The 24,392-nt window shown below is 44.0% G+C and overlaps 1 protein-coding gene and 1 long non-coding RNA gene across 10 annotated transcripts in view; one reads left to right on the plus strand and one right to left on the minus strand.

Moving 5' to 3' along the window:
• RPH3AL (rabphilin 3A like (without C2 domains)) overlaps positions 1 to 24,392 on the minus strand; it is a 441,120-nt gene that overhangs the window by 342,242 nt on the left and 74,486 nt on the right. For 7 of the 8 annotated variants that reach the window (XM_088449546.1, XM_088449552.1, XM_088449545.1 and 4 more), the window contains exon 1: positions 2,770 to 2,997. The exons of the other annotated variant lie outside the window; for it this stretch is intronic. The gene's annotated coding sequence lies outside the window, so the exon portion shown is untranslated. Of the gene's footprint in view, positions 1 to 2,769; positions 2,998 to 24,392 lie in introns of those variants that run through there. 8 annotated transcript variants of the gene reach the window in all.
• LOC148502677 (uncharacterized) lies at positions 2,862 to 23,337 on the plus strand. Of its 2 annotated transcripts, none has more exons than XR_015869987.1 (4): positions 2,862 to 3,011; positions 18,756 to 19,074; positions 19,489 to 19,578; positions 21,798 to 23,337. It is a non-coding gene; the product is annotated as an uncharacterized LOC148502677 (long non-coding RNA). The 2 variants fall into 2 exon arrangements; XR_015869988.1 differs by having other exon boundaries at positions 18,756 to 19,024.

A 24,392-nucleotide genomic window follows, 5' to 3' on the forward strand; every position in this document is an offset into this window, starting at 1 on the left:
TGCGCCATAGGAGTTTTTAGGAATTTTCGCACATGCTCAGTTGCAAATTATAGCTGAACTACATGAACATCACCATTGTGTCCATCTCTGAATCAGAAATGAGCGGGTCCGGTACCCAGAGAACCGGACCCATCCGAATTTTGGGGATCCGGGGCGATCCGAGCAACAGCTCGTATATATCCCTGCCTGCCCCGTATCCCTCTCCGAGGCAAACATTGAGCGGGCTTAACGCTTATTGGATGAGAGAGCCATTTGTCACAGCTCTCAGCCAGTCAGCGTTAAGCCCATTGAATATGGGCACAAAAGGCAGTAAGGAAGATGCCGCCCGCACATCACACGCTGCGTGACACCGCCGGCACCCCTCGCTGCCAACACAGCTGGCATCCCCCACTGCCAACACCCCCGCTGCCGACACCCTGATTGAGGACACCACCGGCACCCATGCACTGCCAACACCATCAGGACCCCCACACTGAAGACACCCCTGGCACCCCCGCTTTGCCGACACCCTGCAATGAGGACACTGCCGGCACCTCCGCACTCCCCACATACTGAGGACACCGTCAGTAACCCCACACTGCCGGCACTCCCACACTGAGGACACCACTGGCACCCATGCACTGCCAACACCATCAGGACCCCCACACTGAAGACACCACTGGCACCCCCGCTTTGCCGACACCCTGCAATGAGGACACTGCCAGCACCTCCGCACTCCCCACATACTGAGGACACCGTCAGTAACCCCACACTGCCGGCACTCCCACACTGAGGACACCACTGGCACCCCTGCACTGCCGACACTGTCAGCACACATGCACAGAGGACACCGCTGGCACTCCTGCTTTGCCGACATCACCAGCACCCTGCACTAAGGACACTGCTGGCACCTCCGCACTACTGCCCCACGTATTGAGGACGCCGTCAGCAGCACCACACCAACGCTACTCCCACACCGAGGGCATCCCCGCACAGCCGACACTGTCAGCACGGAGGACACCGCTGGCACCCCCGCACTGCCGACACTTCCGGCACTATGCACTCGGGACACTGCCAGGACCCCCACACTGCCAAAACTGACGGCACTTCCGCATTGCTGACACCACTGGCACTCTCGCATTGAGGAGACCGCCAGCACCCTGCTCTGCCGACACTGCTGTCACAGTAAGTGCACTATTGGTGTATCCAACCACACTGTATAACACACTCTATCCATGTTGGAACTTGGAAGCTGAACTACCACATGTTAGTGCCACCCACTGCTGTCGCTTAGCTTAGTCAGCCAGCTATTGGCCCTAAACTAGATGAAAAAATCAATATTGTGAGGTAGTCAAAACTGATTGGAAATGACTGCAAATAAATGTTATTGAGGTTAATATAGAGGTTAAAAATACTGTAGGAGCATAAACAGGCCCAAATTATGTGATTTTAACTGTTTTAAGATTTATTTATTTTTAAATACCGCCTCCTCCGATCCACCTTAGCCCGGCGCACAGAGAGGCTCCATTTGCCGGGCGCCTGCTGAGATTTTGAGGCATTAGTACAGGGGGCACCACTACTGAGGGCACTGAAAAAGATTCACCACTACTGGGGGGGTGACCACCCACAGCTTTAGCGAGCGGCCAGGTGATGGTCGCGATGATCGCGACCATCGGGGCTTGCAACGAGACTCTTGTGGTAGGGTCTCGTTCCCGCAAGCCCCAGTGAGCTTTCAGCTCTAATAGAGCCGGAAGCTCACCACTGACATCACTCGTGATGTCAGTGGGGCCGCCCCCAAACGGCAGGCGTTCCTTCGGGAACGCCTCCGTTTGGCCAGCCACCCCCCCTGCCCGCCTCCAAACTGGGGCAAGCTGTCAATCAAAATCGACAGCCGCCCCGCTTTGGTGCGAGACCCGTAGCGACGGAGTGCCCGTCGCTGGCCGGATCTCGCGCATGCGCACGCACATGCGCAGTGGGGGACCATCGATCCGCTTGCGAGCGCTGAGCGCTCGCGAGCGGGTCTGAATCAGGCCCTTTGTCCGACTCGGAATGCCAAAGTTCAGGTGTTTTCGATTTTCAGCAAAACCCAGCTGCTCATATCTACTTTTAATGTAGGGTATTCATTTATTAGAATTGTATCTATTACAGCATTGTAGCATTGGTGTGTTACAAAAAATTTATTAAATGTAAATCGTCTCAGCAAGTGAGTACCAACATTAAAAGGATAGGAATCACTACCTGCAAGAAAACAGATGCTCTATAATATTATAATAAGATACTGCTACAAAACAAGCAAACCTAGGTGTTTATAATACACCTATCTAACCACTATTTCATATTGTGAGCAATTTCAAATTTGCTTTACACAAAACTTACATCCAAATAATAATATATTTTGTAACAATACAGTTTTTAACCTATATTTAATTCTATAAATGCCTTTATATAGAGATGTGAGCCTCAGAGAGTGGGGATCTACCACACTGGAGTGCTACTCAGATACATACAGTATACTCTCACCACAACCAACACACACTGTGAATTTATATGCTGGAAAGGGAATACATCGTAAGAGGAACTTTTTCTTTTCTGATGACTTTTAATATTCGTACAATAATCGAATATAAAAACACAAGTAAATCAAATACAACCTAACAAGCACAGGCAGTTAGAATCAAAGAACTAAACTACGTTCTAGAGATAACATCAATAACAGTACTGGAACCTTTTCATGGAAAGCAAGAGCTGTAGAACAGACATAAAAGGCAGAGGCACTGAAAGCGAACTTACCGCAGCAGATGTACGTGTCAGGTTAAATCTTGATTTTTGTTTTCAGCTCAGAGACAGGTATTAAGAGATCAGCTGCTATCTGCGACAGGAGGTAAACGCACAACAACTAGTATCACTCAAACCCTGAATAAATGTTTCAATTAGCAGCCGAGTGAACAGCTGCAAACAAGCGGAGACCTGGACAGGCAGTCACACAGGAGTTGGGTGCACGTCACAAGGACAGCTTGATGGCTGAGTCAGAGGTGGGGAACTACATGTGTGTCTCATTATATGCTATCCCCAGGGATGTAAAGGACATGTGTCAACTAAATTATCATATTAATGGTTAAAAAAAACACTTTGCTGTGTTGCATACTGATAGTAACACACCTTTAACACAGTTTTATGTGTGTATTTAGAACTGTAATATTGCAGAGGGGTCATTAAATGATGCCAGAACAAAGCAAAATAAAAAAACTTGTTGCAATAAACATGCAAAATACACATTTTGTAGACACTATTATTTATCAAAATAATAATAAGAGCAGTTGAGTCACAAAGTGTTGATTATTCACATAGTGTTATCTCATAACTTGATTGAGATTAACATATTTTAAATGGTTTTATTGCACACTATATGCTACAGTAAAGTTAGCTGCATCTGCCACACAGCACGTGTTTGAGGTACATTCTGCAGTGCAGTACGTATGGTGGATATATTTATCATAGAGACGGGAGTCCTTCTGTGTCCATCAAGTAGTCTATGCTGATAACTGGACAGAAGGTAAAGTGCCCCAGTTTTATGGTTAGCTTGTTTGTTTAAGTCTTAAAGCAAATACTGTAAACATACAATGATACTATGAACCATTTCAACTACAAATTTATTTAAATGCACCAAATGAATATTATGTTCTCCTAATCCCAACGGAAAATACCAGTTGCTAGCTCAAAATAACAAATAACTGACATACCATAAATAAAAACACAACAGCATATCCATGCTTTATTGTGGACTGTATGGGAAAGATTTCTGGACTGCACAACCTGACAATATGGGAGGTGCTACCTGATGAGACTAATTGCAGGCACAGAAACAGACAAAATCTCAGGTGCACAACTCCAAATCATCAATAATATATATAAATGCAGTAAAATTTTGCAATCAATAGAGGTTTTTAGCATAATCATGGCCAAGGTTATGGGCCTACCCACCATATCCAGGTAACCTCTTTCGGGTAGGTTCCTAACATACTAGGGTTCAAATCCAGAGCACAGGACCCCCCAAAACTGGCCCAGCCAAGCGGCCCCAGGGCACCACCATAGTGAGAAAAGTGCAGTGTAAAGAGATGGTTAGGAGCAGCTGCAGCTGCATATAAAGAATGAAAATAAAAAAAGTGAAGTACATATATATTAAACACACAGTGAAGGGTTAAAATGTGTTATAAAGGAAAATGCCCTGAGACAGATCAACCAATGCAATCCAGGGGGACCTATGCCCCAAAAATGAACCAAAGTTGCACTACAGTATATAACTTGTAGGACTTACCTAGAATTGTGCCTAATACAGTGTGCATATACATTACCATACTCCATGCTTTTAAACCAATAAGGAAGGGTGCTAATCCAGAATGGGGGCGTCGCCTTTCCCTCAGAAGTGCAATAAAGCACATTAAATGGAGTATATGGGAAAGATTTCTGGACTGCACAACCTGACTATATATATGATGGGAGGTGCTACCTGATGAGACTAATTGCAGGCACAGAAACAGACAAATCTCAGGTGCACAAATCCAAATTATTAATAATGATTGTGGACTGCCAATCTGCATCACAAGAGCAACATAGCTTGTGCAAGGACCATTGTCAGGACTGGGAGATAGACGGACTTATAGATCAGGTGGGCAGACATATTAACAGGACTGGAAAATAGACTCATAGAGCTCGATTCAATTCAGCGCGATGCTGAATAGGCCTGGGAGGGAGCTCCCGAAGCTATTCGATTCAGCGCGCTGTTTGGTCCGACTAAAGGATTTCTTCTCACCCCCCCCTAAGGGTGCGTGGAGAAATCCGACAGAACTGGTGGCCATGCGTCTGTTTTCCTGCTTAGCATGGCAATAACAGCCACGCAACCGGCACTTTAGTGGGAGAATGCCGGTTCTCGAGACTACACACCCATCTCAACTGGCAACTGTCAGACCAAACAGCGCGCTGAATGGAATAGCTCCGGGAGCTGAATTGACTCGAGCCCATAGACAAGATAAACAGAAATAACGACATAACTGGAAGACACACAGACATTCACTCAGTAGTCACAGACAGACATTCACTCAGTATTCACCTGAAATTCAGCCATCTACAAACTTTCTTCCTCTCTGAGCTACTGTATGTGTTAGGACCCTCCTGATGATATAGAGACACTCTGCACAGGAATGGACTGTTCTTCAGCTGCCCCTCATTGACAAAGCCGCTATACACAAGACTGGATTAAGGATTGTGGAGTCCCCTCCAATATAATTGACACCATGCTGCCTTTATGCCCCTTGCCTTGTCCCACATACATACACACACACACACACACACAGCCTTTGGATTATTAAATGCAGAGCAGGGATATTAAGTACATGTATATGGATCATAACACTATGCTGCATTCTTTATGAGGAATGTACAATAGACCACCACATACCTGGGGTAAAGTCAGAATGTTTCACAGAACACAATGTTCCTTCTCCTATCATATGAGTGAGGCATGCCATAGTCTACTTTGCAAAAAACTACCATCACTTTTAATGATAAGGGAGTAAGCCCAGGAGTAAACTGCATAGGTGCCACTGGCTACTACAAATGAATGGGTGGCTGCATAACTGGATAACCACATCAGCTATTATGGTCAGTAGTAGATGTGATCCAAAGGTTATTATATGTGAGGCACATGGGAACTATACATACAGACCAGTGGTGAAATTAATTAATGAATGAATAGTCCAGCACACACAGCTAACCACCAGACACCTACCTTACATAGCTATTCTCAACTCTCAATGCATAATATGGCAGTCACTGCAATGCTCCCTGTATTATATGGCGGGCATTGAGCTGCTCCCTACATTATATAGCGAGCATTGGGATACTTCCTGTATTATATGGCGGGTACTGCAATGCTCTCTCTACTTGGGCGGTCACTGTGACGCTCTCTGCATTATATGGTAGTCACCAATGCTCTCTGCATTATATTGCAGTCACCAATGCGCTCTGCATTATATGACAGTCACTGTAATGCTATCTGTATTAAAGTGGTCACTGTGATACTCTCTATACTATATGCTGGTAATTGATTCTCCTTGCATTATATGGCATCAGTGAAATGCTCTATACATTATATGGTGGCCACTGATGCTCTCTACATTATATCACTGCAATGCTTTCTGTATAGTAAAGCGGTCACTGTGATGCTCTCTGTTATATGGCGGTCACTGATACTCTGCATTATCTGGTGGTCACTGCAATGCTCTCTGTATAGTTTTGCGATAGTTGAGCCTGCATGCTCGATTGAAAAGTGTAGATACCCTAGAACCACAAAATAAATGTAGCAGGCACTGGCACATTAATGTAAAGGGACTAAAAATGTTGTTTTCCCTCAACCTACAGTCAGGTGCATAAATATTGGGACATTGACAGAATTTTCATATTTTTGGCCTCTATTCACCACCACAATGGCTTTGAAATGAAACAAACAAGATGTGCTTTAACTGCAGACTTTCAGATTTAATTTGAGGTAATTACATCAAAATCAGGTGAATGGTGTAGGAATTACAATGGTTTCTATAAGTGCCTCCCACTTTTTAAGGGGCCAAAAGTAATGGGACGATCAACTCAATAGCTATTTCATGGACAGGTGTGGGCTATTCCCTCGTTATTTCATTATCAATTAAGCAGGTAAAAGGTCTAGAGTTGATTCTAGGTGTGACATTTGCATTTGGAATCAGTTGCTGTCGACTCTCAATATGAGATCCAAAGAGCTGTCACTATCAGTGAAGCAAGCCATCATTAGGCTGAAAATCAAAACAAACCCACATTAGGTGTGGCCAAATCAACTGTTTGGAACATTCTTAAAAAGAAAGTACACACCGGAGAGCTCAGCAACACCAAAAGACCCGGAAGACCATGGAAAACAACTGTGGTGGATGACAGAAGAATTATTTCCCTGGTGAAGAAAAACCCCTTCACAACAGTTGGCCAAATCAAGAACACTCTCCAGGAGGTAGGTGTATATGTGTCAAAGTCAACAATCAAGAGAAGACTTCACAAGAGTGAATATAGAGGGTTCACCACAAGATGTAAACCATTGGTGAGCCTCAAAAACAGGAAGACCAGATTAGAGTTTGCCAAACAACATCTAAAAAAGCCATTACAGTTCTGGAACAACATCCTATGGACAGATGAGACAAAGATCAACTTGTACCAGAGTGATGGGAAGAGAAGAGTATGGAGAAGGAAAGGAACTGCTCATGATCCAAAACAAACCACCTCATCAGTGAAGCATGGTGGTGGTAGTGTCATGGCGTGGGCATGTATGGCTGCCAATGGAACTGGTTCCCTTGTATTTATTGATGATGTGACTGCTGACAAAAGCAGCAGAATGAATTCTGAAGTGTTTCGGGCAATATTATATGCCCATATTCAGTCAAATGCTTCAGAACTCATTGGACGGCGCTTCACAGTGCAGATGGACAATGACCCGAAGCATACTGCTAAAGCAACCAAAGAGTTTTTTAAGGCTAAAAAGTGGAATGTTATGCAATGGCCAAGTCAATCCCCTGACCTGAATCCGATTGAGCATGCATTTCACTTGATGAAGACAAAACTGAAGGGAAAATGCCCCAAGAACAAGCAGGAACTGAAGACATTTACAGTAGAGGCCTGGCAGAGCATCACCATTTTATTATTATTTATTTATTACCAGTTATTTATATAGCGCACACATATTCCGCAGCGCTTTACAGAGAATATTTGGCCATTCACATCAGTCCCTGCCCCAGAAGAGCTTAAAATCTATTTTCCCTATCACATGCACACACACATACACACTAGGGTTAATTTTGTAGGAAGCCAATTAACCTACCAGTATATTTTTGGAATGTGGGAGGAAATCGGAGCACTCAGAGGAAACCCACACAAGCACAGGGAGAATATACTAACTCCACACAGTTAGAGCCGTGGTGGGAATCAAACCCACGACCTCAGTGCTGTGAGGTAGTAATGCTAACCATTACACCGTCTGTGCTGCCCCACCAGGGATGAAACCCAGCGTCTGGTGATGTATATGTGTTCCAGACTTCAGGCTGTAATTGCCTGCAAAGGATTTGCAACAAAGTATTAAAAAGTGAAAGTTAGATTTAGGATTGTTTAGTTTGTCCCATTACTTTTGGCCCCTTAAAAAGTGGGAGGCACATATAGAAACCGTTGTAATTCCTACACCGTTCACCTGATTTGGATGTAATTACCCTCAAATTAAATCTGAAAGTCTGCAGTTAAAGCACATCTTGTTTGTTTCATTTCAAAGCCATTGTGGTGGTGAATAGAGTCCTAAATATGAAAATTCTGTCAATGTCCCAATATTTATGCACCTGACTGTATACACATTTCAGTCTTTACAATGTTGACAGATGTATGCAAATTACCCAAGGGTAACTATGTCCAGGGTGTTGATGAATAATGACGATCAATCCAAGTCTTTGCCCAGGGTGACATAAAGCCTAGCCTCACACCTGTCAGAACAGACAGCCCCAGTCTGCTCCTCTGACCCCTTCCCTCCCATTCAGTCAATCTAAATCACCCAACCCTGACTCTTCCCAGCTAGTCAGAGTCTGACTCTTCTGGACCCGACCACTCCCAGCCAGTCAGTCTAAGAAGTTCCAACATACTGACTGACGGCGCACCCATGTCAGGTGGTGGCTGTGTGCTGTCTGCAGTCAGGCAGAGTATGCCTCTGCAGCACTAGACAGAAGGGAATTTGGTAAGTGTAGGGAACAAGCTGTGGTCCAGCTCCCATGCTCCTGTCATGGGGGATGAAGGATTCCACATTTCACAAGATAAATTTGATCCATAATACAAAAAGATGTATCATACAATTTGTTAGGAGACTGGATGGAATTAATTCTCCACATAAAGTCACTTCATATATGCTGAATTGCAAGCAACTCAGTCGTATCTCCAATTATGGACTAACTGGATAGAAACTGGGCATTCACACTGTTTGCCAAGGGTGTGCAGAAGGATTTCTGAGCAATGCAGACTTTTATGTACACATAAATTGCCTGTTTTCAGATGGGTTTCTTGCACCAAGGACAGGGCTGATGGGAGTACACACTGATAATGAAAGGTATCAACCCAAGAATAAGGAGAGTGGCAGTCCATGTACAGAAATGTGTACAACTCTGCATTATGTTAAAAATTCATGTCACACAATATGGGTTAAATTAGAGAGAAATAAAGAGCTGGGTATCCACAGGAAGTTTAGCCAATCACTGATTAAGATATACTGTATTAGTAAGCAGTAGGCCAGTTCTCAAATATCCCCAACAGGTCATGTTTTATGGCAGAGATTCCCAAACGTGGTCCTCAAAGTTCCCCAACAGTTCAGGTCTTAGTTGAGCGCAGGTGGTTAAATCAAACTGACTAAGGTACTAATTAAGTCACCTATGCTCAACCATGGATATCTCTAAAACCTAAACTGCAGGAGAGCTCTGAGGACCGCGTTCGGGAACATCTGAACGTGGGATGTGGTGAGATACTTGAGGGTTGGAGTTGAGAGCCACTGCTCTATAGCATAGTATGTATCACCTCCAGGCCACTTTTGGCACCCCCTCCAAGTATATAGACTTATTCAGCCAGCCTCACAGGGGTTTTCCCAGGGTTTATCTGACTGTAACTACACTGACAGCCCCACATTCACTTAATGACAATGTATTGTCCTGAGTGGGATCTGCAAAGTGTATTAATGGCCCATTAGGGAGTCCCCACTGACCGACTCTTATGGATTGTAGCCCCCAAGGTAATTACGGCCCCTGGATGGGAGGTAATTTTGGATTTGTGTGTCTCAGCTGTGCTTTTTAGTTTTGGTGGATGGTTTGGGTGCTATTAATCTAACATTTAAAATTTCAGGAGGAAGGCTATTTATTAAATGTAATAAATGTTCAGGCTGTTGGTTGGGGGGTGAAATGGGTTTATATATTAAATGTGAAAACTATAATGTCAGGCTGCTTGATGGCAAATAGTAGTATTTCAATTAATTAAAATTTTTTTGTAGCACAATTTATTGAATTTTCAAAGTAAAATACAATCAAAAGATATATCATATATGTTTTTCCATACGGAAAAAATAGAATACATACAATACAAATCAATTCCTGAATATAGCAGCAGTAGGTAATATAATGGAATAGCGTAAGTGCGGCAGCCAAATTCCATCTGACAATACCGATTGAAAATTGAAAAGACATAACAGATAAACCATTAAACAACAAATAATATTAATAATAATAAGAAGGGAAAAAGAAGATAAGAAAGGAGGGAGGGGAAGACAAGGTAAGTAAAGGTAAGTAGTACCAGTCCAAACATAGTTAAAACCTTGGTCATACAAGAAAGGTTAAACATCAGAGTTAAGTTGCCGAAGCAAAAACCAGTTAGTGGATTCAAATTTTTTTGAATATGCAGTGGAGTGGGATGTTTCATATGGAATCGGTATGTAATGCCGACTGTCGGGATGCCTCCTGTCTCAATACCGACAGCGGCATCCCGATGGTTGTTAACCCGACAGGGGTCGGGTAAGTATACTTACCCTCCTCCCTTCTCCCCCTAACCCTCCTTTCTTGTAGCCTAACCCTAACACTTCCCACCCCACACCCTAACACTCCCCGTTAGTACCTAAACCTAGTCGCCCCCCTTCGTGCCTAAACCTAACCCATCTCCTTAGTGCCTAACCCTAACCCTCCCCCCTAGGGGTGCCTAACCCTAACCTTCCCCCCAAAACCTAATGCTAACTCCGCTATGTAACCTAAACCTAAGCCCCCCCCCGCGGCTATCACTATGGACACCCCAGGCTTACATCGTTTAGGCAGCCATCCTTCTGTGTTCTGGCATCAGGATTAAGATAGGTATCGGTATTTCGACACCTATCTCAAGTGCCTTGCCGGGCTTCAGCCATCGGGATTTACAACTCTACGGCCGCCGGTCTGCTAACTACATTCCGTTGAGTGTCATTATCCAGTTGGTCAATGTAAGAGCCCCATTTTTAATAGAAACGTACAACGCCCTTTTCCACGTAGGGCAGTGTGGCCTGTCGCTGAAAAAATAGAATTTGAAGAAGCCTATTTTTAACACCTGTAACTATAGGAGGAGATCTAGACGTCTACTGGTTAAAATGAGCTTCTTAGCGACAGTAAGAATGACTGTATTTAAATTCTATTTAATTTCTATTTATTTTATAACTACTTAGCTTGCAATCATTATCCAAAGGCGCTTATATCAAGCAGGAACTACTGTATCAATGTAGGACAAAATGTCACCACAAAATGGCTGCCAGTAGCTGGGCATCCTTTATATAGGGCTGTGACCTGCATTGTGACATCAAAATGCATGCAGGCAGCAGCTAGAGATGGCTGTAGATTAGATCAGCTGTGGGCCCAGATGCCGTGCAGCAGCACTCTGGTGAGAATAGAAAAGCCGGGGCTCAGTAGATGGCAGTGTAACTTGGTGCAGGGAGAGAGCCAGGCCCCGTAGCAGCTCCATTCTCTGCACCTCCTGTAGCTATTCCCTTTTCGGGTGGTGCTCGCCGCGGCTGTCTCTATTGCAGGACTCTCCCGCGAGGCACACACCTTTTGCTTGGGCTCTGCTAGGCTCATTATACACTGTCGAAGCTGAATAATTGAGTGAGACAAGTTCAGTTTAAAATTTAATCGCAGCGACGCCATCTAGCAAATGGCCGCAAGACTCCATGTTAGAAATGAGATCGCAAGACACCATTTTGTGTGGTCAGCATTAATTCAAGTTATAACCCAGGAGCTAAGAACAGATGGCAATGTTTTGTTAACCTACCAAGGGCAACGGGAAAAAACAGCTGTCTGAGTAGAAGTAAATAAGAAGAGACAATGGGTATTTTTACATACAAATTGGGAATCCCTGGATGCAGATAAAGTATAGTTGTGGCAATTGTAATATAATATCTACACAATTGGATTTGCCTGAATCCTAGACAAGATGGCTCCAAATCCCACAATTTGAGGTGATAATACATTTGCATTTCACACAAGAGTCTGAGAATAAAAGAGGTTTTGTTTTCCTTTGAACACAGCAGGTGGGGGCCTGCTGACAGAGGGCATGTAGAATTACAATTTTCAACCATCCACACTGCTGGATGTTCACTTCGTGTATGAGAGATTATGCACTTAAATCTCACCCATTAATAACTAGCGTCCTTACCAGACCCCGAATACCCACACACTACATATTCGCACATAAAGTTCCATTAGCATCAAATTGTATGATTCAAGTTGGTTAAGTTAGTTTAAATGCTAAGAAATAGAGGTTTTTGATATCTAAGGTATTATACATGATAAGCAAGGTATGTTTGGTCTCGTTCTGATGCGTACGCTTTTTACAGAATCCCGGTGTTATCGGTGGAGAGATCGCATCATGCAAACTCAAGTTACGGATCGCAGAACTTATAAGCAACAAAATGTTTTAGCTGATGGAATGTTACAGGAGGCGTTACCAGAAAGACCCCGGCTGTTAGAGGCAGGGAAAGTCTATTTGAAACAACCTGTTAAATGTGTCGTTACATATGCTCCTCCTCTGGGAACCAATGAGATCAGCAGGAAGTTTCCCCTTTGTCCTGTTTCAGTCTGGGGGGGGGAATAAATACATGTGTCCAAACACTGGTTTGGCAGTTCATGCTGAATTTTGGGTGAACTGAGGATATCTAGTCAGAAGTCTATCTCTGGGTCCAGAGGCGCAGCGTATGTATAACCAAACTTGGTCTGTATTATTTCCTTTTACGCCTAAATTATGTATGTATAGATTGCGTGTAACTGACTGTACTTTTACCTGAATAATACTTGTGCGTTGGAACCACAAGATTCCACTCCTGTCTTTATTTGCGGTCATACTGCGTACGCAATTAGCGTTGTGTTTAGAGGTTTATAGGCAGATTTTGTCTTAGAGGTTCTAGGCAGGTGAATCTTAGAGGTTTATAGGCAGGTTTTGTCTTAGAGGTTCTAGGCAGGTGAATCTTAGAGGTTTATAGGCAGGAATGTATTAAAAGGTTTATTTACAAATTTAACAGTGGGGGCTCATCGGTTTATCACACTATCTGATACACGATAACACTCCGTCAGTCCTCTCTCAGCAAAAGGGTGGAGGCGCCTTTTGAAAGACGCATTAGTCTTTCATTACCACAGTGTTGCTGAGAGCGTACTGCCGGTTATTGTGTAGAGGAAGCGCTGATCAGAATCCAGGGACAAGAGAGGAAAAAAAAGTTTTTTTTCTCTGTTGATAGAACCTTACGTTTAGAGGGGTGCCGCAGTATTGAGTATGCGGCTGAGATGCATTTTTGCGTACGCAGTTAAAAAGTCATTATACGCTTGTGTGGTAGTCGCATAATTGTGTATGCGGCCGGTCGCACAATAAGCGTATACGCACTTCCGGTTCTGCTGCCACATGTTTGAACAAAGCCATTGAGGTTTACATTTTATTTTTCTATCTACCAATATCTGGGTAAACGTTTATTTTCTGTGAAGAGAAAAAGTGTGTAACAGTGAGTATGTGTTGGACAGTTAAGGGTATCGTATGATCCTTAAGGGCTAGGTGCAAGGGTTAGCCAAGCCGCTCGGTAAGCAGCTTACCGTTCAGTACACAGAGCAGGTGTATGGTTTGTTATTTTTGTTAGGGACCAGCTCTCAGTGTGACTGCAGTGTTCAATAAAATTTGAGCATTGTAGTTGAGCCGCACTAGGTGTGATTGTGAGCTGAGAGATAATAGGTGAGCGTGGCGCATCTAGAAATAACGTCCGTAGGTGAGCGTGGCGCATCTAGAAATAACGTCCGTAGGTGAGCGTGGCGCATCTAGAAATAACGTCCGTAGGTGAGCGTGGCGCATCTAGAAATAACGTCCGTAGGTGAGCTGGCGCATCTAGAAATAACGTCCGTAGGTGAGCTGGCGCATCTAGAAATTTCGTCCGTAGGTAAGTGAAAGTATCTTGATTGTCTTTCACCGGCTTAAATCTTTATTGAAACGCGTAGGAGTTGTCTCAGAATGGGAGCCACGCAAACAGTAGAAATGTTAGGCAATGATGTGCTGCTAATGGAGGTGGATCAGCCCGTCGTATTATGCATACTATATATGGTTTAATATGACGAGAAAGAGTGTTAGACCGTTTCCGAGAACTGGTAGTTTTGATAAAAATGTGTTAGATAATGTCCAGGATCACATCAGTATGGTGCGATCCCGAGAGAAAAAGATTAAGTATTTTGAATGTTTAAAAAATATGGCAGCATGAAGGGGATGCTTGGCTTAAAAATGTGCAAACGACGCAAACTAGCGTTGCGAACGCATTGCCAGAAAATACATCCACGACGCTGAGATGCAATATGGGCGAGCCGCAAATTAGCGCGCACGTGCGGCAAAGTAGCGTCGTGGAGAGTATTGCCAGCAGTTCACGCTCACCTCCCCCACCTTATGTGGATGGAGGTGCAAGTACGGTTACCAAAAATACCAATAAAAATGTAACAAGCAACTTGTACCCTCTCTTAAGCAACCATAAAGAAAGTGTTTATGATATGGATGATGAGCCTATTGTAATGTCTGCCATTTCCCATGCTGTGCAAATGATGGATGTTGCATCACCACAATCACGGGTGGCACCGCCATCTCCATCGGTAACAGCAAGGGAAGTGTTAACACACTCTGCACCCATAGAGGAAGTTGTTAATACCATACGTAGCAGCAGCAGATTAAACCCCCAGCCAGGTAACCAGGTCAGAGGTAGCAACGCTGCTGGTTTGCATCCCATTCGGACAATAACTGTTCTGAATGGAAATGCAGATGCAAACGGTGTAGTGCCCACGAGGGAAGTAGTAATGCATTGTCCATGGACAAGAGCAGAACTGAATTCCATCATAAATGATTTCCCCAATCCCAAAAAGGAACTAGCCAAATGTCAAAGATTTTTGAGAAATTTGGGTAGTTCTCATGAGCCCACTAATAAAGATTGGCGTGTAGTGTTAAGGGCCTGCCTGCCACACAATACCGACGTGACAAAATTTATCACGGACTGTGTATTGGATGGCGACGTTCCCTTAACAGACCAAGTAAACCAAGGTAACATTTCCCGCATTGTGACTCAATTGGGTGTATATTTTCCAGTAGTAGTTAACTGGAACAAAATCTTCACAATTAAGCAAAAGGAGAGTGAAACTGCAGAAGACTATTGCGACCGGGCTCTGCAGGCTATCACCCAGTACACTGGGATAGAAGATATTAAAGATAGCACTCACCACAGGGGAATGATAGTCACGGTACTCATGGACGGTCTGAAAGACGATTTAAAGATTCGGGTTCAGACCTCACAACCTGGCTGGAGGGGACTTACAATAGATAACCTCATAGAGTCTGCCATAGAACATGATAAAAACATCTCCAAAAAGAGAGAGACCCAGAGCGAAAAACTAATGGCTGTCAGTATACAAGCTCTGGAAGGAATGACAATAACATCACAGCCAACCGACACACCTGCACCCACACACACACCTGCACCTGAACAATTACACGTCCTCACCAATCCCACACCACAGCAAACACATCCTTACCCCATATATCATACACAACCACAGGTCCCATACTCATATCCCGCGCAATATCCTTACCCTCCCTATCCTTACCCATACCCACCACCTTTCCCTCTTGCTCAAATCCCACAACAATCTTTTCATCCATCCCGTTCAAAATTATGTTTTAACTGTCACCAAGTGGGACACGTAAGTAAGTACTGCAAAGCGAAGAACACCACACAGGAACACGAGTTTCCCATGAGTTCATAGGTAACCCCAGTATCTTCTCCCAGGCCTTATATGACTGTTTATAACTTTTTTTACAACCTATCAATGGATCTGTTCTAATGTAAAATGTGGATGATTTATTGTTGTATTTTGGGTCATGTTTAAATGATATTAAACTGTTGTGCTTTATCTCCCACTCATAGGACACAAGGTTGCTAAGGATAAACGGCAGCCATGCCAGGCTGAGGTCGACTACTCGGAAAACTATCCAACCCAGCGGCACAGGCATTATTTAGAGCAGTAGCTATTAATAACAAGATTTAATTGCAAGAACCTGTATGCAGATACTATATCCCTAGAATTATTAAAAGTGATAGGGGGACTTATTTTATAGGTGACGTTTCCAAGAACATGTGTAAGATGATGGGTAACAACACTGAGATTATCCCAGATTGTCTTTTCCTTTATTTGCCCGCCTTTGAGATACTGTCCAAACAGGCAGCCTCATGTGAAAAATTGATAATGAGGTTACTGTGCAGGGTCTCACGAAGATGAATGAGAATAACCGAAATTGGAAGTGTTATTAACTAACATGTCTAATGCAACCTGTCATGATGTCAAATCTGGAAGAATTTGTTATGATCCAAATTTTTTTTAGCTCAGGTTGTTTGACTGATCGGTGGAAAGGTCCGTATCTGACGATACAGCATCCTCAAAGGGTGGCCAGGGAAGATACGTGGATCCATTCCGCTCACTATAGGGAGGTTAACCAACCGGTGGAGATACAAGGCAGAGACAAGGCCGATAACGTGGACCTGTCGATTGCGAGCTTGTGCCGGAAGGATTAAAAAGGTGACGGTGAGATATCTGAGCTAAAGAAATGTGTAGATCAGTGCTTCAAGCAATGGAGTGGTCTGCTGTGGTCATCCTAGTTATTTTTTTTCCAGAGTTTTTTTTTTTTTTGTCATGATCTGTTTGGGGATGCTCGGTGTCTGTGATGGGGGACCAATAAAGGAGATGTGAGCTGATGGCGGAGCTGATGGAGTGGAGTCAGGAGGAGGAGTGCTATACCAAATCAGGGGAGTGCCGGTCCAATTTCAGTACAGTAAATTGTTGTGAAAATGTGAATAATAATAAGGAAGAACTGTATTTCAATCCTGAGTTATGACGTAGTGTATAACAATGTAGCCTGAGTTTGAGTGGTCATGCATGGATATAACGTTTATGTTGTTTTAAGTCATCTTAGGTAATGCAGTCCCAACCCCTTCCAAGGCTCTCCTTATAGGATAGGTGCATCCCCACATCTTTCCCATGATCCCTTAAGGATCCGCGGTGTGCGTATAAGGGCAGTTTTATGTCCCTCCCGGAGACGCATTATCTGAATGGTTCAAATGACCATACTGTGTCATACCATAATAACATTGAACGGTATATTCTCATGCATGGCTAAACAGATTCAAATTAGGTTGTGATAGCATGTTGTTTGCTATCAAAGGGTGGACTGTCGAAGCTGAATAATTGAGTGAGACAAGTTCAGTTTAAAATTTAATTGCAGCGACGCCATCTAGCGAATGGCCGCAAGACTCCATGTTAGAAATGAGATCGCAAGACACCATTTTGTGTGGTCAGCATTAATTCAAGTTATAACCCAGGAGCTAAGAACAGATGGCAATGTTTTGTTAACCTACCAAGGGCAACGGGAAAAACCAGCTGTCTGAGTAGAAGTAAATAAGAAGAGACAATGGGTATTTTTACATACAAATTGGGAATCCCTGGATGCAGATAAAGTATAGTTGTGGCAATTGTAATATAATATCTACACAATTGGATTTGCCTGAATCCTAGACAAGATGGCTCCAAATCCCACAATTTGAGGTGATAATACATTTGCATTTCACACAAGAGTCTGAGAATAAAAGAGGTTTTGTTTTCCTTTGAACACAGCAGGTGGGGGCCTGCTGACAGAGGGCATGTAGAATTACAACTCTCAGCCATCCACACTGCTGGATGTTCACTTCGTGTATGAGAGATTATGCACTTAAATCTCACCCATTAATAAATAGCGTCCTTACCAAACCCCGAATACCCACACACTACATATTCGCACATAAAGTTCCATTAGCAACAAATTGTATGATTCAAGCTGGTTAAGTTAGTTTAAATGCTAAGAAATAGAGGTTTTTGATATCTAAGGTATTATACATGATAAGCAAGGTATGTTTGGTCTCGTTCTGATGCGTACGCTTTTTACAGAATCCCGGTGTTATCGGTGGAGAGATCGCATCATGCAAACTCAAGTTACGGATCGCAGAACTTATAAGCAACAAAATGTTTTAGCTGATGGAATGTTACAGGAGGCGTTACCAGAAAGACCCCGGCTGTTAGAGGCAGGGAAAGTCTATTTGAAACAACCTGTTAAATGTGTCGTTACATATGCTCCTCCTCTGGGAACCAATGAGATCAGCAGGAAGTTTCCCCTTTGTCCTGTTTCAGTCTGGGGGGGGAATAAATACATGTGTCCAAACACTGGTTTGGCAGTTCATGCTGAATTTTGGGTGAACTGAGGATATCTAGTCAGAAGTCTATCTCTGGGTCCAGAGGCGCAGCGTATGTATAACCAAACTTGGTCTGTATTATTTCCTTTTACGCCTAAATTATGTATGTATAGATTGCGTATAACTGACTGTACTTTTACCTGAATAATACTTGTGCGTTGGAACCACAAGATTCCACTCCTGTCTTTATTTGCGGTCATACTGCGTACGCAATTAGCGTTGTGTTTAGAGGTTTATAGGCAGGTTTTGTCTTAGAGGTTCTAGGCAGGTGAAGCTTAGAGGTTTATAGGCAGGTTTTGTCTTAGAGGTTCTAGGCAGGTGAATCTTAGAGGTTTATAGGCAGGAATGTATTAAAAGGTTTATTTACAAATTTAACAACACGTTGTCTCCTGGCTTCCAGGTCTTGGTCATGTGATGCAAATGCAGTACCTGCAATTTGGATGTTTAGAATGCAGGCGGCTGTAGCGACACTTTCACCACCTGAAAAGTTTACACTCCCACCGGATCGAAGCCCTGATGGTGATGCCCACAAAGAGAACCGCTGGCAGCATCTCCGCCTGAGAAGTGAACCAGCTGAAACTCTGCACCAGACGGCACCTACACCCCTGATTAGCGACACTGCCGTCCACCACCGCATGTCTTGCAGCCCAAGCAGCACCACAGGACCAGGTAGAAATCACAGCAGATAAGAGGGACGCCGCTTACTGTACACCATTAAGGTACTGGTTAAACTCCGGGTAGCGACCACTATGGAGACTAGATTTACCTTGACACATACACAGAAACTTTAAGGAGCACAGATGCGCAGCAGCTCTGTGAAGAGTCATTGACTTTCTCCTATACTTCAGGAACGGTTTAAACCTCAGACCAGAGGTCATCATTGTTCAGTTCTCTATCCACTGTGAAAACTTTTTTACCCCCATTGTTCCTCACACCCTGTTATGTTGCTATAAAACAGGGTCGCAGCATTGTATACACTGCTTGTCAGTGAACACATATATATACCTTATATAACATTACCCAATAAAGATACTATTCAGCTATTCCAATTCTTATCAGATTTTTTATTAAACTCAGACATGCCACAGACAGCGGTTGAGCGCAGTAGACTTACTATACTATTCTCCTATTAGGGCCGGGGCGATCTCACTACCTACAGCACTCCCCGCCACACTACAAGCATCCAGTGCGCAGGGTACCCTTCTATTCTAATACTATGACAGGTAAGTTACAGGAGAAGTAGTATAAATAGGCACTGAGGACAGGGCCGGTGCAAGGTTTCAGGGCGCCCTAGGCAAAGGTTCACAATGCCACCCCCGTTTTCCCCTAAACCCTCCGCCCAGCTCACAGACACATACACAGCGCCCTAATAAAATTCACATGGCCTGAATTAAAGGGATGATTCCCCCTGCAGTGCATAATATTATGACAGGTAAGTTACAGGAGAAGTAGTATAAATATGCACCGAAGATGATACCTGCACACATAATATTATGACAAGTAAGTTACAGGAGAAGTAGTATAAATAGGCACCGAGGATGATACCTGCACACATAATATTATGACAGGTAAGTTACAGGAGAAGTAGTATAAATACACACCAAGGATGAAACCTGCACACATAATACTATCACAGGTAAGTTACAGGAGAAGTAGTATAAATAGGCACTGAAGATGAATCCTGCACACATAATAAATGAAGAACTTCCTATAGTAGCAATAAATGTGCAAAACTGCTGAGACTATTCACCCCCCCCCACCACCACCAATATCAGCCCCATACCCATCACTTCTTTCTCACATTATGCCACAATGTAGTGCCCACACATTATACCACACAATGAGAACCCACACATTATACCACACTGTAGTGCATCCACATTATATCACACTGTAGTTCCCACACATTATACCACACTGTAGTGCATCCACATTATGCCACACTGTAGTGCCCCTAAATTATGCTACACTGTACTGCCCCTACATTATACCACAGTGTACTCAGTGAAGCCACAGCCAACTCAGTCAGCTGACAGAGCAGCAGACAGCCTCACAATGAGTCACTCCCATGATCATGGGGCTATGCTGTTGCTGATCATCACGTGTCAGAGGAACATGTGATGGGCTCCTCCAAACAGAGCTCAGCACATGCTCCTCTGATCCTTTTGCAAAGTCTCATGGGATTTATTTCCCAGTAATGCATTGCCCTAGTCCTCTGGTTGTAACTGCCGGACAGGTCAGTCACAGTCTTGATGACTGCTTGGAAAGCAGCTGCACTGCACCACGCTACAGTGAATGTCGCAGTTGCCATAGGCCCCGACCTCCAATGATAGAGGGCATGGCTACGAATCAGTGGGGCCAAGAGGGATTTCTCCTACTTCCCGGTGGCCCAGTCTGTTGTCTGTTAAAAGAAGATTATAACATCTATGCTTACAGATGTCATTTCCAACATTTCAGTTTGGCATGTGAAGCATTTTCAAGGCAAATACTGTAGTGGTCCACAAATACAGTATGTGAACCAAAAGACTGACAAACATATAAACACACTTACCACCCTTAAGTAAGAAGCTGTTCACCACATGTGCATGTTTGGCACCGGGGTAGAACACAGACTGATCACATCAAGTTGCAATGTCAAGGAAACCCTTGGCCGGCCCCCCATCCTCCGATGCTGTCATGCTGTGGGAATAAAGTAACTCTTCAAACAGAGTGAAGACATATTTACTAATTTTAAATAATGGAACTGGAAACCTAAGCCGGGCTTCCAGTTCTCCTGTGCAAATTCAGGTTACATATTCGCTGCATATTAGTAAATAGATGCACAGTTGTTTTTGCTACGACCGTTGGCAGGCTGTTCCCTCAGATTCACCTGAACACCTCAGTGGACCACTTGTAAAGGTAATAATGAACCCCCCTTGAACTGCTTTTTCACATGCAGATTTACTTTGTTAGCTCAAGTACCTCAGATAAACACTGGCATATGCCTAAGGCTGGATACACACTTAGCAACCAGCCAATGCGACGCCTAATGGTGCCGATGAATAATATATCTGGCAGTCAGTACACACTGCATGATCTGGTGAACGGATGCTCAATAAATTGTTTAACGGTACCACTGACCTTGTTGGCGTCAGCAGCTGGGTCGCTCCATCGGTCGTACATGCAGGTCGATGGAACGACCCTGATAAACGACACGCGGAAGCGTGCATAGTAGGTACACTCTATAGAATATGCCCGATATGTTGGCCCAAACCGCGTGATAAGATGACATATTGTCTAGTATCTACCCAGCTTAAGGCACTTTCTCTCTGTTCATTTAATTGTTGGGTTGGCTGAGTAGATGAAAGGAGGCTTATTTATTAAACATAAAATGCTATTAATTTAATATGTCAGATGGGTTGGGGGAGCATAATTATTGAATGCGGGTACTATTTCATTTCAGGTTGCACGGTCACTTATTGCTCAGCTTTCCAGAAGGTTGTGAGGTCTCTAACCAGAGGGTCGACTTGGGTATTGGGAGAGTGCAAGAAGCTTGAAGGTTGATGAGGCTCCTCTGCATGTGGGAAATAGCTGGATACCAGTGGTGTTTAGACTGAATAGCAGAGATGCAGTCAGGAGACTAGCCTGTTGGTAAGCTGGTTCAGAACTGAAGCTAATAGGCATTAAGCAAAGCCAGGGAGCAATGTGCAGATTGATGAGGAGAGTGATCAAAAGTGGTCAGAGTCCGAATGCAGCAGACCAGGTGTGCCAACTGACAAGGGTAAAAGTAGTGCTACAAAGCCTGCACACTGTTCTAGATGGATAAAGGAACTGGTTGAGGTGCACAGTGCAGAGGGGTTGCTGAAACTTGCTGGATAAAGCGCACCGCACAGTAAATAACAGTCTTGCTGAGTGGGTGAACCACACTGGGCTTGTTGGATGAATTGCAGTGTATAATGAATACTGGAACTTGCTTGATGAGGTGCACAGCAAAGAATGAATACTGGTATTTGCAGACTGAAGATATAATTGATGCTGGTATTTGCAGACTGAAGTGCACTCCATAGAGTGAGTGGATACTGGTGCTGACAGATTGAAGTGCACTGCATTAAATAAATGCTGGTCTTAGCAGACTGAAGTGCAGGAACAGATCTACTGCTGGTGTTTGCAGATTTAACTGAAGAAATAGATCAAGGTACAGATCTAGAAACAGGAACACACCAGGAAATAGCAGCCGGGAGCCAGAAGCAGGTCACAGGAGGAAAGTTGTTCTGGGTCTGGTCTGCTCACCGGTACATCCTTAAATAGAGGGTCCTCAGCCATGATAAGCTTCTTGGGTCAGCTGATCCTAGAGCAGCTCCTGATTGGTGAGCAGAAACTCAGCTGACAGGAATCAAAATAGTGTCGGCCATGCACTGCTGATGTGAGAAATTATCCTGGAGATATGCCAACCATTCGGCTGATTGCTGTGCTCCAGACTCAGGGATGTCTTCCGCAGCCCATGGGGGTACCTAAGGCCAGAAAGTGTATCTGAAGGCGGCCTAGTGATTGTAAATGGCTAAGTGTGACCCAATAGTAAAATATTCATACCTCCTCTGCACCACCACTTGTATGTATGATCTTCTCCAGCTAAGATGGAGGAAGGGGGGTGCCAGAGTTCTCTTGCCCAAAGACCTAAAATGTCTAGTTCCGGCACTGTAACCAACAATGCAAAAACAAATCTTCATTAAAGCACTCACTTTTGTACCCAGCTGTAGCTGCCTCCATGCACTTTAAAAGGCCAATCGGCCTACGATGTAATTACTGAATTGTGCATGTTCTGAATACTGATAGCTAAAAAGAGAACTTTTTGGACACTTGTATTTAAATATCCCTTTCCACAGTTTGTGAATTTTTTTTGTAACATAGGGCCTGATTCAGCAGTGTATGCAATTGCAATTAAGTATGCACATCGGTCGATTGTTCTCAACTGCGTCTGCGTGTAAGCCACACAGTGCATGTGCTGCGATCGCACTACAATTTTGCACGCACAGAGGAACCCATCGCAGAGTGAGTGACAGGCTGTGAGCATTTGGAGGTGGTGACGGGGAAGTGGTCGTAGAAACGCAAGAGTGTCTGTCCGTTGGAACACCGTTGCATGGGTGTGCATGAGTTAAACCACTGCGATTGCATACCCAGTTTGAGTACTCACTGCGAGCGATGAGAATTGCAGTTTCTGCAGCTGGTCAGACCTGGCATGAATTGTGCGTGACAGGCCCATGTCCATCGATGGTACCAATGTATACGCAGAAGTGCAAGGTTGTACAAAAGTGAGAAAGCAGCAGTGTGCAGCTCTATTCCGGCTAAGCTGTGGCAGGCATTAGCATACTTTTGCAGCTGCGTTCCGTAGAAATTCGCAGCTGCATATGCAATAACGATCCTTACTGTTCAGGCCCATAGACAAGAAATGACCGGGAAAAATTAACATTGATGCTGTCCAGTTCCAACTGCAAAATGCTTATGTTGGGGTAATCTGCTTTCCAACCCATAGCTCAGGTTGAATTATATATTAAGTTACTGCCCTATGTATATTATTGTTAATAAAATAAAACATTAGCTTTTCAGCAGTTACTAATAGTGTATTTGCAAGATAACCTGAATAAACTATATAATTATAATAACTACTAACTAATATTGTTATTATATACACTGAAGTGCCACAAGTCATGGGATAGCAGTATGTAAAGAAGGGGTGAGCGGGTTCGGATTTCTGAAATCCGAACCCCCCCGAGCCCCCCCGATCCGAGGCCGATCCGATTCAGGCTCGACTTTTCCCGCCTGACTCGGATCTGAAATCGAGGCAAAACGTCATCATCCCGCCTTCCGGGTCTCGCGGGTTTTGGATCCTATATAAGGTACCCGCGTCGGCGCCATTTTCTCACTCGGCTGTGGACAGTGAAGAGGGAGGGTGGGAATTAGGGCTGGCTGGGCTGTGTAGTGTAGTGTAGTGTAGTGCAGAGTAGTGTTGTGCTGTGCTGTGCTGCTGTTGTCCATAGGGGCTGTGTCCACTACTTCAAAG

The sequence above is a fragment of the Taudactylus pleione genome, unplaced genomic scaffold (genome assembly GCF_031769625.1).
Source record: "Taudactylus pleione unplaced genomic scaffold, aTauple2 ptg000487l, whole genome shotgun sequence".
Lineage (NCBI taxonomy): Eukaryota > Metazoa > Chordata > Amphibia > Anura > Myobatrachidae > Taudactylus > Taudactylus pleione.